Source organism: Bos taurus, chromosome 17 (assembly GCF_002263795.3).
Source record: "Bos taurus isolate L1 Dominette 01449 registration number 42190680 breed Hereford chromosome 17, ARS-UCD2.0, whole genome shotgun sequence".
Lineage (NCBI taxonomy): Eukaryota > Metazoa > Chordata > Mammalia > Artiodactyla > Bovidae > Bos > Bos taurus.
In genome coordinates, this window is record NC_037344.1 from 15,745,644 (window position 1) to 15,764,412 (window position 18,769).

Sequence of the window (18,769 nt, forward strand, 5' to 3'; positions counted from 1 at the left end):
CTGGCACAAACTGCTCAATGATTTAGAGTAACCATCTCATCTCACATGATTTGAGGCCCCTGAGTTTCATGGAAGGAGCAGATGAAATGCTTTGTTTTCCCTTTAAATGAGGACTGACCAAGTGTCAATTTATCTTCTCCAATCTCTCATTTCTCTCTTTGATAATAATGCCCTTCTCTTGTCTTTTTTCCTAAGCAAAGGAGAAGGATATTTTCATGCAGTTCTATTGGAGTGTTGCCATTTATTGGTCCCTGTGTAAGTGCTTTAAGGGTAGGCTGTTCTAGCTGATGAGCTTAGAAGGGGGATCAGGCAGGGCTTTTAGTGAGCTGATGTCAACTACCTCCACAGTATTTGATATCCCTGCCTTACATATAATATTTCATCAACTGTAGTATAACAATTGCACAAAATATTTTTTAGAACAAATCTTAGGTTGGTGATGAGGCTAAGTAAAATATTGTTATATTTCATCCTGTATTTTTTTGGCTGTGGTTGCTGTAAGCCTCATATTTAATTTAGCAGACATTGATCGAGACCAAATCATGTGTGAGACTCTGTGCTTATTGCTATGGATGGTGAAAGATGAAAGACTCTGCCCCCAGTAGCTTATACTTTAAAGACTTGGCATGATCAAGCAATCATGTACCTTAACTCTAAATCTCTTCACTCAATCATGTCTGACTCTTTGCGACCCCAAGGACTGTAGCCCACCAGGGTCCTCTGTCCATGGGATTCTCTAGACAAGAATACTGGAGTGGGTTGCCGTGCCTTCCTCCAGGGGATCTTCCCAACCCAGGGATCGAACCCAGGTCTCCCACATTGCAGGTGAATTCTTAACTGTCTGAGCCACCAGGGGAAGCCCTCTTCCCAGAATACTAGTTGCTCTTTTTTAGTATTGATCCTTTCTGTGAATAATTTACTTTTGTTTTTGTTGCTTTTGTTGTCCAAAAAGTGTTAGTTTCTCTTTGATCATTTCTGACATTCATCATGGGGTCATGAATTGCCACAGATTTTACTTCTGCACGGGGAGAAAGAAAAGTGCTTATGCATTCTTTCCGTCTTCAGAAATAAGAGAACAGGATCGTTGTTGTTTGGTCATTAAGTCATGTCCAACTCTTTGTGACCCCAGGGACTATAGTACTAATATTTTATGGATAGTTAATTTTAGAGGAATTGTTTAAATAATTTTCTACATATTCCATGTAGGAAATGAGAAAACATACGTGATAGGAGGAGATTATCTGTAATACAGGGAAAGGAAGACTAAGGAACCCACAACAAAATGGAGAAATGCTTAGATTCAGGGTCATCGAGCATCACTGTAGCTAAATGAAAAGAATATCAACTAGGAGAAGGTGAGCAAGAATAACATTTGTGGGGGCTTCCCTGGTGGCCCAGTGGTTAAGAAATCTACCTTGCAATACAAGGGACACAGGTTCCATCCCTGGTTGAGGAACTAAGATCCCTCAGTAGCGACAACTACTGAGCCCACGCATCACAGCTAGAGAGAAGCCGATGTGCTACAACAAAAGATCACACATACTGAAACTAAGCCCCTATGCAGCCAAAGAAATGAATAAAGAACTTCAAAGAGGGAATAAAAATGTATTGTTGAAAGAAGAATGAGGATTAAAGAGTAGCTGTTGGATTTGGTGGTTGAGAGTATTTGATGATATTTGATGGAGTAGTTTTAATAAAAGCATGGGTTGAAACCACATCACAAACATTCAGGCAGAGAATTCATGATGTACAAGTAAAGAAACAGTAAAAGCCACCCTTAGGAAACTTCAAGTGAATGCGAAGTAGAGAAATGAAAAAGTAGGCTAAAAGCAAGAGTTGAGTGAGAAGGTTTCTCTTTCTTATTTTTTTCTTTTTTTCTCTTTGATTTGGTTTCCTAAGAGAAACAGATATTATAAAGGCCAGATAGAATTGCCGAGGGTAAGCAGGTAAACACATGCTCTTGACCACCCTATCTAGAGGTTCTGTAGAGGGGCACGTGGTGAGGCCTCTGGAACTGACCAGAATGCCTGCAAAGGGCCCTGAGGGAGAGCATAGGACAGGCCTCCCATAGCATGCAAAGTCAGAACCCTCAGTGAAAGGGAAAGAGTAGTATTCTGGTTTTTAGAAAAATAAAGCTGCCCTGCCTGGCTAAAGCCCTTTAACACCTGAAGAATTCTAACCAAAGGTCACAGATAATTCTTTAAGTTTGGTGTTCTGAGTATAAATGGTTTGAAAGGAGTCCGAAGAGCAGTTCTGGCTTGGTCTTTATACCCCTGCTGCTCCACCAATGTCATCAGGTCTGCCATGGTCCTTTGATGGCTTCAGAGGAAAAAGCCTTGAAAAAATATTTTGTTCACATCCACCATGCTGCTGCTGCTACTGCTGCTGCTAAGTTGCTTCATTCGTGTCCAACTCTGTGCCACCCCATAGACAGCAGCCCACCAGGCTCCCCAGTCCCTGGGATTCTCCAAACAAGAATACTGGAGTGGGTTGCCATTTCCTTCTCCAATGCATGCATGCAGGCTAAGTCGCTTCAGTCGTGTCTGACCCTGTGTGACCCCATGAACAGCAGCCCACCAGGCTGCTCTGTATACGGGATTCTCTAGGCAAGAATACTGGAGTGGGTTACCATTTCCTTCTCTACACATCCACCATACTAACTTTCAAAATCAGATCAATCATGGTTTTCTTTGTTATCTTATTGAGCTCTTTAAAATAATTTATAGTTAACTATTTAACTCTAATTCATAAAAGCTGTGCAAGAATGCCACACATTCCAGTGCTCACTTTTGCCGAGCTAAGATTTGGTTAACAAGGTGCAATTTACTGATTTTTGTTCCTTTGAATTTATATTTTCAGTTAACGTTTTTTGTTTTTAGTTTTTCAATTTATTTTACCTCTCACTTAAAGGAGCAAAGCTGTTCAGTTAAGGATAAAATTAGAAAATTATTATAGATATTAAAACTCAAAATAATGTGAAATATTAAAAGAAAAAAAGGAATAGGACTCCACTGGGACAAGAAAAACCTTCAAATGAGAGGATTTCCCAGAAATAAATGATAAATAAAAACTTGACTGTGAATACAGTGTTGAATATCTAAAAGTGGCTTTTGTTAGATCAGAGAATGAATCAACTCACCCCTTAACATCTCATACTTTGTCTTTTTAAAGTATTGCCATTGAGGGACTTCTGTGGCAGTCCAGTGGTTAAGACTTAGCCTCCAACGCAGAGAGTGCGGGTTTGATCCCTAGTTGGGGTGTTAAGACCCCACATGCCTCGGGGTCAAAAAATCAAAACATAAAAAAGAAGCAATATTGTAACAAATTCAATATAGACTTTAAAAATGGTCTACATCAAGAAAAATATCTTTAAAAAAATAAAATATTGTCATTGAAAATCTAACCAGTTTTTCAAACTTAACACATCTCTCTAGTAAATCAAGATAATTTTTGTAGAACAAATATGTAGTAATAGTTTCCTGAATGATAATATTGGATTTTGTTTCTAGAAGAAAGGAAAAGACTGGAACCACTAAGATGTAATTCGTAATTGTACTTTGTGTGAAATGAGTTTACGAACGGATACACTTCAGATTATTGCTGGAAAAGAACTAACTACAATGTTTATAGCACATATTGTGCCCTGAAAGAAATCAGCCCTAGGCCTTGGCAGACGTCTTTGGCCTATCACCCTGTTGGATGCTTCCTCTTGGAAGCCAGGGAGTGTGGCGAGCAGTCCCTGTCACATGCTAACAGGTATCTTGTGTTACAAATGGATAAAGCCAAGGAGCCACATATAAATCAGTTCTTGGAATACTGAACATGTATCAGAGAGAAGAGTTGTACCACATTTGCTCTGCTTATCAGTGAAAATTAAGACTGCTTAAATGGATATTTTCTTCAGTTAGTGGTTATTTTATGAGCTCTGTTGCAGACCAGAGAGTGTGTGATGAAATCAATGCTGACAGCATCAGCTCTGTGTGCTGGGTCGGCAGGCAATGCTCCATAAACAAAGAAAGCTGCCTCTGAATATTCATCCACTTACTGCTTACAATTGGAACCCACGTATATTGATGCACACAACACGGCTTGCTGTCACTATGAGTTGGAACATGTTGCCTTCACTTTGTAGAATAAGCTATGGTGGGTGTTTCTTGTCCCTGCTCTTCAGAGCTCTCTGCCCTTAGACTACCACCTAAATTGAGCCTGGCCTCCAGTCCTTGGGCTTCCCCGATGGCTCCTTGGTAAAGAATCTGCCTACAATGCAGGAGGCATGGGAAATGCAGGTTCGATCCCTGGGTTGGGAAGATCCGCTGGAGAAAGAAATGGCAACCCACTCATTTTCTTGCCTGAAAAACCTCATGAACACAGGAGCCTGGCAAGGTATAGTCTTCAGGGTTGTAAAAAGTCAGACGTAACTGAGCTCCAGTCCTTCGCAGCCTTTTCAAGTGACTTTAATTTATTAAGTAAGGAAATGAAGTAAAGCAAATATCTCAGAAGGCGTTAACAAACACATGCAACGATTGCACACACACACACACACACACACACACACAGAAACACACACACACACACCCCTAACTAAAAGTCAACAGTCTTGATTGTTTCTACTGAGTGAAAGAACTTTCTGATACAGGTCAACTATTTTTCAGCTTTCAAAGTAAATTTCTAAATTATTACCTTTCTCCCCACACCTGGTAATACTAGACTTCCTCTGAAAGGTTCACATCTATGTAGAGAGATCCTTTCCGAACACAAGGATAGACCCTTAGCATTCCCAGAACAGTGACGTCAGAGGCTGCTGTTTAGTTCTGTCAACTAAGTTTCAGCAGTGGGTGACAAAAAGCCCTGTTAGACCCTTACCCCATCACCTTTCTCCCTTTTCTGAGTATCTCTTTCATCTTTGCTTCCTTCCCATTGTCTATAAATGTTGAGGCTGAGATCAGGGTGTGACTAACCTGTAGATGGTTAGACAGGTGTCTGAATTTGATAGGACATGCTAGCCCAGACTGTCCTGTGGTAACTTGAAAAATAATGCAAAATTCTTAGTAACCATATTAGTCAGAGCCCAGTCATGCAAATGAGCATTTTAGGAATTTACTGTGGAAGATTAGAGATAAACTTGAAGAAACTGAGGAGAAATTAACCAGGGTGATGTTGCCATCCAGCATTTAGCAATAGCAGGAATCTAGCAATGGCACCCCACTCAGTATTCTTGCCTGGAAAATCCCATGGGCAGAGGAGCCTGGTAGGCTGCAGTCCATGGGGTCGCTAGGAGTCGGACACAACTGAAGCGACTTAGCAGCAGCAGGAATCTAGCAGTAGCTAACCCAGATCCTGAAGAGACCTAGGTCAGCTGGCCCCAGAGCAGAAAAATTGCCTTTCCCCACCTCCATCTAGGTTCTTGGTGGGGACTGTCCAGTAGAAGGTGGGATCATGGACAGAGAAGTTGCCCTGTGCGAGCTGGAGTCATGGAGAAGCCACGACCAGTTCCAGAGAGAGCAAGAGAAACAGACACAGAGAGAAATATACTAATTTCTGGCTTCTTTCTCCTACTTAATCTCCCTCTCAATCCTTATTGCCCTAGCTTAATTATAAATCAAAGGGCAGGAAGTAGCCTGGGAAATGAGGCTACCTGCTATTAACAGCAGAAAGGGAAAGGGTTCAGATAGTGAGAGCTAATCAGTGTGGACCAGCACGATCTACCCTTTGCCACTCAGCACCTCTCCTCACTTCATCTATGAAAGAATCATTTCAAACAAATCGGTATGGGGTTGTGGGGTCAATATTTTGTGTTTTAACAAGCCCCCTCTGTATTGAACAATAAGATTTGAGTGTGTGTGTGTGTGTGTGTGTGTGTGTTAGTCACTCAGTCGTGTGCAGCTCTTTGCAACCCCATGGACTGCACCCTGCCAGGCTCTTCTGTCCATGGAATTCTCTAGGCAAGAATACTGGAGTGGGTTGTCAGGCCCTCCTCCAGGGGATCTTCTCAATCCAGGGATCAAACCCAGGTCTCCTGCATTGCAGGAAGATTCTTTACCATCTGAGCCACCAGGGAAGCCCAAGATTTGAGACCCACTAGCTTAGATTTGAGACCCACTAGCTTAGATTTGCAGAGAAGGCAATGGCACCCCACTCCAGTACTCTTGCCTGGAAAATCCCATGGATGGAGGAGCCTGGTAGGCTCCAGTCCATGGGGTCGCTAAGAGTCGGACTCGACTGAGCGACTTCACTTTCACTTTTCACTTTCACTTTTCACTTTCATGCATTGGAGAAGGAAATGGCAACCCACTCCAGTATTCTTGCCTGGAGAATCCCAGGGACAGAGGAGCCTAGTGGGCTGCCCTCTATGGGGTTGCACAGAGTCGGACACGACTGAGGCGACTTAGCAGCAGCAGCAGCAGCTTAGATTTGTGGAGAAGGCAATGGCACCCCACTCCAGTACTCTTGCCTGGAAAATCCCATGGATGGAGGAGCCTTGTAGACTGCAGTCCATGGGGTCGCTAAGAGTCGGGCATGGCTAAGCGACTTCACGTTCACTTTTCACTCTCATGCATTGGAGAAGAAAATGGCAACGCGCTCCAGTGTTCTTGCCTTGAAAACCCCAGGGACGGGGGAGCCTGGTGGGCTGCCGTCTATGGGGTCGCACAGAGTAGGACACGACTGAAGTGACTTAGCAGCAGCAGCAGCAGCAGCTTAGATTTGTAAGATGTTACACGTTTAGCTATCAAAGTGTAAATCTGTGTTTTGCATTTCATTAATACTCTTGACATGAATGTAGAAGGAAGTGAACATTTTCAGAATAGTAAAACTCTAGTATCTTTTATTTATTTGTTGTTTAACAAACATTTATTGACCTAAGTGAAATGTGTATATAAAACAACTCAGCTGTAATCATGATTCTGTTCAGTGTGAGATGATCTTGATTTATTGTGTCAAGTTGAATTAATGTGTCTCAGTTTCCTAAGCACAAAGAATAATATGAATACTATACGCTGTTTTTGCATTTCTAATAAACTTAAGGATATAAAATGGCAGAAGATTCAAGAATTTTCTTAACACATGATAATCCTTCCAATAGGAACTATAAATTACTATTATGTAATTTATTTAGTAATAATTTCTGTTTTCCAGACATCTCAACCTTGATACTATATAGACATGCAGATATACAAATGAAAAATCTAGTTAGTCATCCAAATATTTTGCTTTTTATTTCGAACTTATGTGTATTTGGAAACATTCAGATGGCTGAGGAATTTTTCACATATTATCCATATGTTTGGCATTGCATAGACATATAAAAAGATGAGGAAAAGGGTTTGGCCGTACATGGGAAAATTGTGTTATTTTGAAGGGCTTCCTGAATGTTGAAAATGTTCCCCCAAGCAGGCAAAAATGCAATTCAAAGATTACTGTCTTCAGTTTTTCTTCTCTCATGTTTCTGCTAAACCAACTCTAGGCAGCCTTTGGTCCACATCACTTCACTGGAACTTGTCTTGTCAGTATTTCTCTCTCTTAAAGCCAGCACTCTGCTCTGTCCTCATCCTACGTGATCTAGTAATAGGTTTGACATGATTATTTTTTCCCTCTTTCATCACTGGTCTTCCAGGCCACTCCCTACTTTCCTGTGATTACTCTTGTCCACTGGCTGCTGTGTTTCAACCTCCATTATTGATTCCACATTACCTTTCTGACCTCTTTAGATGTCCACTCTGTTTCCTTGTTGAACAGCCTCATTGCTTTAAATACCATCCAGTCATTATCCACCTCCATAGAGTCCATCTGCAGTGAAGGAGACATGAGTTCAATCCTTGGGTTGGGAAGATCCCCTGGACAAGGTAATGGCAACCCACCCCAGTATTCTTGCCTGGAGAATCCCATGGACAAAGGAGCCTGCCGGGCTGCAGTTCCTGGGGTCACTTAAAGCTGGACATGACTAAGCAACTGATACACACACATACCTGCATCCCCAGCCCAGCTCTCTTCCCTGAACTCATACATCTGGTTCAACACCTCAAACTCTGTTCCTTATGTGCCTTTAAAAATTTATTCCTCCCACTGTCTTCCCCATTTCAGTTTTTATCATTTCTAATTTTTTCTTGTTTTGGAAAATAATGAGAGTCACCCTTGACTCCTCTTTTTTTCACACCACGTTTTCAGCCCATCAGAAAATGTCATTGGCTGTATTTTCAAAATGTATGACCAGCTCTCTCCAGTATGACCAGCTCTCTCCACCTGTTTTGCCATGACTGTGTGCAAATCCTTGTTTTTCTTGCTTCCAGATGATGGCAAAAACCTTTTCCGGGTCTCCTTGTTTCCTCTCTCCACCTCATTCAATAGTCTTTTTGATCACAGCAGCCACAGTGACCTTTTAAAGATGAAAATCTGATCATGTCTCTCTTTAAAGCCATCCAATAGCCCCCTTTTTTTATTGCAAAGTAACAATCTAAATTCTTACAATGTCTCTAAATTCTTACAAAACTCCCTATAATCTGGCAAAACCTCTGATCTTATGATTCCACTCTCCTATCTCTTTCTCTCTCTCCTCCCCTCTCTTTGTCTTTCCCTCCTTCCATCACTTGCTTCACTCTGCCACACACAGACCTCTAGCTGTGTCTGAGGAATTTTTCCCTTGGCTGTTTCCTCTGCCTTATATTTTTCCCACCATATAAAACACTTACCTCCTTTAAGTCTTTGTCCAAATGGCACTTGCTCAGTAAGGCCTTTCTTGACCACCCTGTTGACAATTGCGATCTCTAATGCCCTGGTCCCCTTCTTGCTTTATGTTTCTATCTATGTTCTAACATCTGTCACTGTCTAGTATACAATATGCCAAGTACCTTGCTTGGCTGTAACTCCTCATTAAAGCGTAAGCTTCATGAGGACAAGGCTCCTTGTCTATTTGTTGACGTTTTTCCCCAATAACCAAAAATATTGTCTGGCATGTAGCTTATACTCTATAAATATTTGTTGAATGGTGAATGACTGAGTGGGATAGATTGGGTCATTTGTTTAGTTGGGTGTTTTGAAGATAGTAAGGGAAAAGAAGGCCTGGTGTGCTGCAGTCTATGGGGTCTCGAAGAGTCAGATACAATTTGGCAAGTGAACAACAACAAATGTTTTGAAGAATCAGGGAACAATTGGATCTTGGAAATAATCTAAAGTATTCCAAAGACTATTCTTTCTACTAATGATTGTTGGGCAATGAAAGAATTGTATAGTCAAATGATTTTGGACTTCACTTGATCACACTGAAAATTGTAAGATCTGTAGCTCAGCAAGCATTCATTTTATGTAAAGGATTGGAGATAAATAATTCAGATTTTTCAGGCCATGTGATCTGTCACAACTCCTAGACTCTGCCATTGAAGTGCAAAATAAGCCGTTAACAATATGTAAATTAATGATCTTGGCTGAATTCTAATGAAACTGTATTTATACAAACACAGAATTGGCTGGGTTTAGCCTGCAAGCCACAGTTTGCCAACCCTAATCTAAGTGTGTGCATTCAAGCACGTGTGGTCAGTCGTGTCCGACTCTGCGACCCTGTGGACTGTAGCCCGCCAGGCTCCTCTGTCCATGGGATTCTCCAGGCAAGAATACTGGAGTGGGTTGCCATTTCCTTCTCCATGGGATCTTCCTGACCCAGCGATCAACCCAAGTCTCCTGCATCTCCTGCATTGGCAGGTAGATTCTTTACCACTATGCCATAATCTACAGTACCTAAACTTATTTAATTTTATTTAAAATAGCATTTTTATTTCATTGTAGAACTACCAAAAAACCTATAGAATATTCATCATCATCTTCTTAAATATGTGTTCCTCAGGACATAGTTAAAGATTAACACTAATGTAGTTTAACCCTATAATTGGTTATGAAGAGTTCGGTATCCTGGATAGATTTTGTTAAATTCACACCCCCAGCTAGTGGGAGAACAGGGATAAATTCTTTATTTTCTGACTCCCAGTTAAATGTTCTTCTCAATTCTTCAGTTCAGTTCAGTTCAGTTCAGTCGCTCAGTCGTGTCCGACTCTTCGCGACCCCATGGATCGCAGCATGGGGTCCATCACCTGTCCATCACCAACTCCCGGAGTTCACTCAGACTCACGTCCAAAGAGTCAGTGATGCCATCCAGCCATCTCATCCTCTGTCGTCCCCTTCTCCTCCTGCCCCCAATCCCTCCCAGCATCAGAGTCTTTTCCAATGAGTCAACTCTTCGCATGAGGTGGCCAAAGTACTGGAGTTTCAGCTTCAGCATTATTCCCTCCAAAGAAATCCCAGGGCTGATCTCCTTCAGAATGGACTGGTTGGATCTCCTTGCAGTCCAAGGGACTCTCAAGAGTCTTCTCCAACACCACAGTTCAAAAGCATCAATTCTTCGGCACTCAGCCTTCTTCACAGTCCAACTCTCACATCCATACATGACCACAGGAAAAACCATAGCCTTGACTAGACGGACCTTTGTTGGTGAAATAATGTCTCTGCTTTTGAATATGCTATCTAGATTGGCCATAACTTTCCTTCCAAGGAGTAAGCGTCTTTTAATTTCATGGCTGCAGTCACCATCTGCCATGATTTTGGAGCCCAAAAAAATAAAGTCTGACCTGTTTCCACTGTTTCCCCATCTATTTCCCATGGAGTGATGGGACCAGATGCCATGATGTTCATTTTCTGAATGTTGAGCTTTAAGCTAACTTTTTCACTCTCCTCTTTCACCTTCATCAAGAGGCTTTTTAGTTCCTCTTCACTTTCTGCCATAAGGGTGTTGTCATCTGCATATCTGAGGTTATTGATATTTCTCCTGGCAATCTTGATTCCAGCTTGTGCTTCTTCCAGCCCAGCGTTTCTCATGATGTACTCTGCATAGAAGTTAAATAAGCAGGGTGACAATATACAGCCTTGACGTACTCCTTTTCCTATTTGGAACCAGCCTGTTGTTCCATGTCCAGTTCTAACTGTTGCTTCCTGACCTGCATACAGATTTCTCAAGAGGCAGGTCAGGTGGTCTGGTATTCCCATCTCTTTCAGAATTTTCCACAGTTGATTGTGATTCACACAGTCAAAGGCTTTGGCGCTGCTACTATTCAACTGCTGTCAAAGGACCCCGATCTTCTGAATTGAAATTTTATTTTCAGCTCATTGCAGAACAGACTCTGATGTACTGACCTGTTAAAATTTTTAGATTAAGTTCATTTTTTAATTTGATATGTCTCTTAAAGCAGTCCTGTATCTTTTTGAAAAGTGATAACAAAAGAATATTCAGTTTTAATTTTCTATATCATGTAAAACCAGACATAGACTTCTAGTGTCTCTTAACTTGTAGGGTGAATCACAGCAGTGAATACAAACAACGCTACAAGTAACAAAGATAGACACACATCTTTGCATACACACATGCAAACGGCCACCTCCCTGTTCAAGTCACCGTTGATCTCTGCATCTTCTTTGTCACTTCATGCCCCTCACAAATCAGATGCATCAACCCTGTTCTCCAGTTTGTGTGGATCAAGACTCACATTTCTAGCCTTTTAGTCATCCTTCCATTTTTCTACATTCCTTTTTTTCCCAGAGGGGTCTTCTTTCTTTAGACTTCACCACTCACTGAAGATTGGCTGGACTCCCAGTAAACCTGTCTATCTAGTGTGCACCAAATGGCATGAAATCCAAAGATATGAATTCAATTAAAAGTTCATTTAGGTGAATCATTTGATGCTTTGAGTGTCTCCATTTCATTATGAGCTAAATGAGAATAATTAATCCTTATGTACCTGTTCATCATCTACCATTATCTCACTGGAGAAAGGAAGTTAATATTTTCAGTGTCAGTTTCCAGGATGAGAAGTTGTCACACTGCACTTATAAACATTAGCAAGACAGATAAGATAATGGTTGTATGTGCTTTGAGCTTCTCAAGAGAGTTCTGTTTTTCCTGTGTACATGCATTGATCTAGTTGAATTTGATTGCAAAGCTCTTTCAGTTCAGTTCAGTCGCTCAGTCGTGTCCGACTCTTTGCAACCCCATGAATCGCAGCATGCCAGGCCTCCCTGTCCATCACCAGTAGCTATCTATATGAAAGTGGAAGTCACTGTGTCGTGTCCAACTGTTTGTGACCCCATGGACTATACATTCCATGGAATTCTCCAGGCCAGAATACTGAGTGGGCAGTCTTTCCCTTTTGCAGGGGATCTTTCCAACCTAGGGATTGGTCTCTTGCATTGCAGGCGAATTCTTTATCTGCTGAGCCACAAGGGAAGCCCAGCTCTCTATATGGATCTCTCCATATAGCTATCTATATGGATCATTGCTTCTCTGGTAATCTTTTTTAAAAAAGTGCATTATTTTTGGAGCACCCTCATAAGGATGAGCTCCTGAAATCACCACTGTTAGGATAATTCATTGGTCCCACAGTGAGGTGTGAGGGGTGTATTAGAAATCTTAGGACTCATCTTGCCTTTTGGAAATAAATACCTGAATTTGACCTGATTTAATTCCAGCTTCTTGTGAATTCAGTTTCAAGATAGTATCACATCCTGTAAGTAAATGTTAGTTGCTCAGTCGTGCCCTACTCTTTGCAACCCCATGGACTGCAGCCCACCAGGCTGCTCTGTGCATGAGATTTTCCAGGCAAGGAGACTGGAGTGGGTTGCCATTTCCTTCTCCAGGGGATCTTCCCAATCCAGGGCTCTAACCCGGGTCTCCTGCACTGCAGGCAGATTCTTTACCAACTGAGCTCCAAGGGAAGCCCACACCCTGTAAAGTGCCCAGCGCATAAAGATAAGTACAAATTAGTTCCAACTGTGAATTAAACATCAAAAAGGAGACAGCAACTTATTTTACTTTTGAAATGCCTTTTTTTCCAAATCTGTAATTCAGTCATCTATTGAGAAATCACTCTCCCAAACATTCACTCTCTACCTACGATTTCACCTCTCCAAGAACCACGAGTGCAGGGGCCTTTGTTCAATCCAGTTCACCTTCCCGACTAGCCATATTTCTTCATGCTTCCAGTTTTTCAGAATACAACTCCAGATACAGCACAATTCTTCTTTGAAGTCAGGTAGGGGTCACGAATCAAAGACTCAAAGATAAAATTATCTTTATCAGGCACATCAGAAAAGGGAACTATGGCAATATGCATAGATTAATACATTTTGTTACTGTCAATAAATTATAAATACATGAGAATCCTAGATTATCAAACTACAGGTCACTTCAAGCCAAAAAGGAGCTACATGAAAGGGAAAAAAGGAAGGCCTTATATTCTTATTACCTTTTTTCATTGTAGAGCCTTGCAAAGCAGCCTCATTTCCAAAATCGTCTTCCTCTGTTTTACCTCATTTATGACTTTTTAAATACCTCAGGAGTTATTTTATTTATATAGTATGAAACAGTCAAGATTCATGCTTTTTTTATTTTTATTTTATATTGAAGCATAGTTGATTAACAACGTTGTGTTAGTTTCAGGCATCAGCAAAGTGATTCAGTTATACACCTATTCTTTTACAAATTATTTCAAATTATTTAGGTTACTACAGAATATTGAGCAGTGTTCCCTGCGCTATACAGTAGTTGGTTATCTATTTTAAGCATACTAGTGAATGGCACCCCACTCCAGTACTCTTGCCCATTGACGGAGTAAATCCCATGGAAAATCCCATTGACAGAGGAGCCTGGTGGGCTGCCGTCCATGGGGTCACACAGAGTCGGACACGACTGAGCGACTTCACTTTCACTTTTCACTTTCATGCATTGGAGAAGGAAATGGCAACCCACTCCAGTGTTCTCACCTGGAGGATCCCAGGGACGGGGGAGCCTGGTGGGCTGCCATCTATGGGGTCGCAGAGTCAGACACAACTGAAAGGACTTAGCAGGAGCAGCAGCAGTGTGATATGTCAATACCAAACTCCCGGTCTGTCCCTCTGCTCCCCACTTCCTGCTCTGGTAACCATAAGTTCTTTCTCTAAGTCAGTGAGTCTGTCAATATCTCATTCTTACTTGCCTCCAGGAACCTAAAGAGATGTCAGAGACCATTGGAGAAAAGCCCATTCTTGTCAACTGCCTTCTTTTTTCTTTTTGCTCTTTTCTGATGGTTTTGGAGTCAGTTCCTTCTTCATTATCAGAAAAAGGATGGCTGTAGCAGAGGTGAGCCCTTCCTTTGCAGAGGAAGCCATGTTATGTGTCTACCTCTCTGGGCTCCCATTTGACCTTGGTATATTTAAGAGAGGGAGGCCTGACTCCTACATGGGCAGAGAGCTGGGATGCTGAAGTTACCCCCAAAGCTGCTTCCCTCTCAGTCCTAAGCTTTGAGAAATCTATTCTTGCTTTGGTCTTCAGATTTTTGTGTGTAGTGTGTGCTCTCAACAGCTATTTTCTTACTGTTGCTCTGAAATGTGGGGAACTTGGAAATTGAGTTGGAAGGAAAAAAGGTGACCATCCAATGCTCCTCAGTGCTAAGGACCCAGGCCCCTTGAAAGTAGGCAAAAAATAATCCAAGTAGTGCAACTAGTCTTCTCAGGAAGACTGACCTGGGGATTTATTTGCATAAAGACCCTTTTCATACTCACATTTTCTGATTTCCATTAATAAAAATATTTCTGTGTCTAGAGGAAAGCAGAACTTCAATTTTTGAGTATCACCTGCCTACAGTCCATCTCCCAGCCCTCAACATGATTCTAGATTGCTCAGAGATTCTGAAATTAAATCATGAATGATTTCTTTGGAAAAAAAGAAAATAGAAAAATATGAATGTGTTATAATATTCTCCCTATACACCAAGTCCCATGGCCTTCAATGTGCAATAGTGAGTGTGGAAATTCTAAAAGAATTGTTAACATATTACTTTTAATATATTTTAACACTAGTTTTGAAGTGTGTCTTTTTCTTTACTATGGGTGATGCAACCTTGAAATTTATTTAAGATGAAACAATGCAAGAATATAGGCCAAAATATTATTTAGTTCTGATCATGTTGGGAGTTTGATATTTGATTTCTAATATTGCTTTTTTCATAAATTGTAAATTGAAAATACAATTCAAAGAAAGATGGTTTCAGTGGGGCTTTTTCTTCATAATTTTCAGGATTTTATAGCCCCCAAAAACATAATTAACAATTTTAAGACATGTCATTGGCTTTTGACTAATTGCATTTGTTTGCTTGCTAGTACACCTGACTGTAATTATTTCAGAATCAATTATAGAAAAGATACAAAGTTACAGAATGTAGCTCTAACCAGTTCAGTTCAGTCCCTCAGTAATGTCCAACTCTTTGCGACCCCATGAATCACAGCACGCCAGGCCTCCCTGTCCATTACCAACTCCCAGAGTTCACTCAGACTCAGGTCCATTAAGTCAGTGATGCCATCCAGCCATCTCATCCTCTGTTGTCCCCTTCTCCTCCTGCCCCCAATCCCTCCCAGCATCAGGGTCTTTTCCAATGAGTCAACTCTTCGCATGAGGTGGCCAAAGTATTGGAGTTTCAGCTTTATTTAGCATCATTCCTTCCAAAGAAATCCCAGGGCTGATCTCCTTGAGAATGGACTGGTTGGATCTCCTTGCAGTCCAAGGGACTCTCAAGAGTCTTCTCCAACACCACAGTTCAAAAGCATCAATTCTTCGGCGCTCAGCCCTCTTCACAGTCCAACTCTCACATCCATACATGACCACAGGAAAAACCATAGCCTTGACTAGACGGACCTTTGTTGGCAAAGTAATGTCTCTGCTTTTGAATATGCTATCTAGGTTGGTCATAACTTTCCTTCCAAGGAGTAAGCGTCTTTTAATTTCATGGCTGCAGTCACCATCTGCAGTGATTTTGGAGCCCAGAAAAATAAAGTCTGACCCTGTTTCCACTGTTTCCCCATCTATTTCCCATGGAGTGATGGGACCAGATGCCATGATCTTCGTTTTCTGAATGTTGAGCTTTAAGCCAACTTTTTCACTCTCCACTTTCACATTCATCAAGAGGCTTTTTAGTTCCTCTTCACTTTCTGCCATAAGGGTGGTGTCATCTGCATACCTGAGGTTATTGATATTTCTCCCGGAAATCTTGATTCCATCTTGTGCTTCTTCCAGCCCAGCATTTCTCATGATGTACTCTGCATAGAAGTTAAATAAGCAGGGTGACAATGTACAGCTTTGACGTACTCCATTTCCTACTTGGAACCAGTCTGTTGTTCCATGTCCAATTCTAACTGTTGCTTCCTGACCTGCATACAAATCTCTCAAGAGGCAGGTCAGGTGGTCTGGTATTCCCATCTCTTTCAGAATTTTCCACAGTTTGTTGTGATCCACATAGTCAAAGGCTTTGGCATAGTCAATAAAGCAGAAATAGATGTTTTTCTGGAACTCACTTGCTTTTTCAATGATCCAGTGGATGTTGGCAATTTGGTCTCTGGTTCCTCTGCCTTTTCTAAAACCAGCTTGAACAACTGGAAGTTCACGGTTCACGTATTGCTGAAGCCTGGTTTGGAGAATTTTGAGCATTACTTTACTAGCGTGTGAGATGAGTGCAATTGTGTGGTAGTTTGAGCATTCTTTGGCATTGCCTTTCTTTGGGATTGGAATGTAAACTTACCTTTTCCAGTCCTGTGGCCACTGCTGAGTTTTCCAAATTGGCTGGCATATTGAGTGCAGCACTTTCACAGCATCATCTTTCAGGATTTGAAAGAGCTCAACTTGAATTCCATCACCTCCACTAGCTTTGTTCGTAGTGATGCTTTCTAAGGCCCACTTGACCTCACATTCCAGGATGTCTGGCTCTAGATGAGTGATCACACCACCATGATTATCTGGGTCATGAAGGTTTTTTTTGTACAGTTCTTCTGTGTATTCTTGCCATCTCTTCTTAGTATCTTCTGCTTCTGTTAGGTCCATATCATTTCTGTCCTTTATCAAGCCCATCTTTGCATGAAATGTTCCCTTGGTATCTCTCATTTTCTTGAAGAGATCTCTAGTCTTTCCCATTCTGTTGTTTTCCTCTATTTCTTTGCATTGATCACTGAGGAAGGCTTTCTTATCACTAACCAGAGTGGACTGTAAAAGCATTATTTATCATATGTTCATTTTTTTCATACTTAGAAATACAGTCCCTTCTAAGATTTTTTTTTCCTTACTGTAGTTGTTTTGGTAATTTATTACAAGGTAATAAATCATTCCATGTTTACTGATTAAAATGAGAATCATTTTATTTGTGCTCACAGGTTCTGTAGGTTAGGTGTTCAGGCAGGGTGTTTCTCCCTACACCAAGAATGTCGTTTGGAAAGAAGAATGGCTGGTGTCCCTTAAAATGACTGGGAAATGACATTGTCTACCAGCTTCTGCTAGAGAAGGCAATGGCAACCCACTCCAGTGTTGTTGCCTGGAGAATCCCAGGGACTGGGGAGCCTGGTGGGCTGCTGTCTATAGGGTCGCACAGAGTCGGACACGACTGAAGCGACTTAGCAGCAGCAACAGGCTTCTGCACTCATTCTGACACCTGGGCTAGGATGGCTCGAAAGCTGGGCTCAGCTGAAGCTATTAACTAGCATACCTAAATAAGACCCTCCACGTGACCTGGGCCTCTGCAAACCTAGTGCAGGGGTTACCAGAGGCGATACCCTCAAAGATGGAATATAGACAGCAACACTCCAGGAGAGTAAGACAGCAGCTTCATGGTTATTTATGACCTCGACGTCACAGAGCATCACATCTGCCATGCTCTATTTGTCAACACAGTCACAAGCCCACCCAGCTTCCAGATGAAGGTACAAAGATGCCATCTTCTTAATAGAAGCAGTGTCAAAGAATGTAAAACAAAGATGTTTTAAAACCATCACTGTAGAAGTGATGGATGGGATGCTTTCCATTAGTACTCCTACTTATTTGTGATTCCTCACCTCTAATGCAGGATTACACATTTGCAATATGGCTAGTCAGTGTTAAAAATCCCTGTCTAACCAGATATGTACCTTAGAATGCTTTCGGTTGAAAGTGACAGAAACCCTAACTCAACCTGGCATCACTTAAAAAGAGAACTGAAAATGTCATTGGTAAGGTAGGCAACCCTTTAAGAGAGGGTTGGTTCAGTCCCTTAGAAGCACTGAAAAGATACTTTTCTCCCCTATTTCATCACTCTTAGTGTTGACTTTATCCTTCTTCTAATCTCCATGCTCAACTGTGCATGCGGGCTCAATCACTTCAATCATGTCTGACCCTTTATGACCCTATGTAGTGTAGCCTGCCAGACTCCAGGCAAGAATACTGGAGTGAATTGCCATGCCCTCCTCCAGGGGATCTTTCCAACCCAGGGATCAAACCTGGGTCTTCTGCATTGCAGATGGATTCTTTACCCCTGAGATACCGGGGAAGCCCATGTCAATTGTATGTTAAAGTAATGAGATTAAAAGAGCTTTCCTCCTCTTCTGCTTCACAGAGGCCTGACCCTCACTTATCTGGAACAATTTAGGTCACTTACATAACCCTGAAACAGTTTCCAAGGTCAAAGTCAAGTTCCGATTGGCTGACATTTAGATGCTCATTCCTGAAGTAGTCCTGATTTCAACGGAGATGAGTTTATACCACTTGACTCCAGAATGAGGGTGTGAGAGATCCTTGTTAATGTTGTGCCTGCTCCCCACTGAGAAATGGGTGGAAGGTGATGGGAAGGCAGCTGTGAATTCCATTTCATCTTGGAACCTTCTCTGAAAACACAAAGTCATTTGACCGTGAGGTGATGCAGCTATTGCCTTGGCCTCATTAGCATCACAGTTCAATGAGCTGAGAGTT

General features: G+C 41.6%; 1 protein-coding gene across 5 annotated transcripts in view; it reads left to right on the forward strand.

Moving 5' to 3' along the window:
- The window catches only part of INPP4B (inositol polyphosphate-4-phosphatase type II B), a 455,375-nt gene that overhangs the window by 371,021 nt on the left and 65,585 nt on the right, over window positions 1-18,769 (forward strand). The gene's annotated exons all lie outside the window — the stretch shown is intronic.